The sequence below is a fragment of the Penaeus monodon genome, chromosome 19 (assembly GCF_015228065.2).
Source record: "Penaeus monodon isolate SGIC_2016 chromosome 19, NSTDA_Pmon_1, whole genome shotgun sequence".
NCBI lineage: Eukaryota > Metazoa > Arthropoda > Malacostraca > Decapoda > Penaeidae > Penaeus > Penaeus monodon.
This window is the reverse complement of record NC_051404.1, coordinates 68,237-68,643: the sequence shown is the minus strand read 5'-3', so window position 1 is coordinate 68,643 and position 407 is coordinate 68,237.

Genomic DNA, 407 nt, shown 5'->3' with positions numbered 1-407 from the left:
ACTTCGTAACAAGTCGATACTGATATGCATCATCAGGAGCTAAATCATGGCCGAGCAAATATGCATTCAAAGTTTAATTCGTGCTGCACCTCCTCCCCCTCCCACACACGCACCTTTCTTCACCTGCAATGGGGTCGCATCGTTTGCAACATTGCTTAAGCAGATGGACGGAATTTTGAACTTCTGAATGCTTGTCTTCGGTTCGATCAAGAGCAACGAGAATCACCTCTCGGTCATTGATTTAATCCGACGAGATCCCAATCACCGTGATCGAAGCTCAACTCGCAGCGGCGTCGCGGCGGGGCGGCCGTCGGCCCTGCGCGGCGCTGGCTCACAGATGGAGGGAGAGGGGGTGGGGGCATCGCCGCTGGCGGTACGGACACCGCGACAGCGATCTGAGTTGAAAC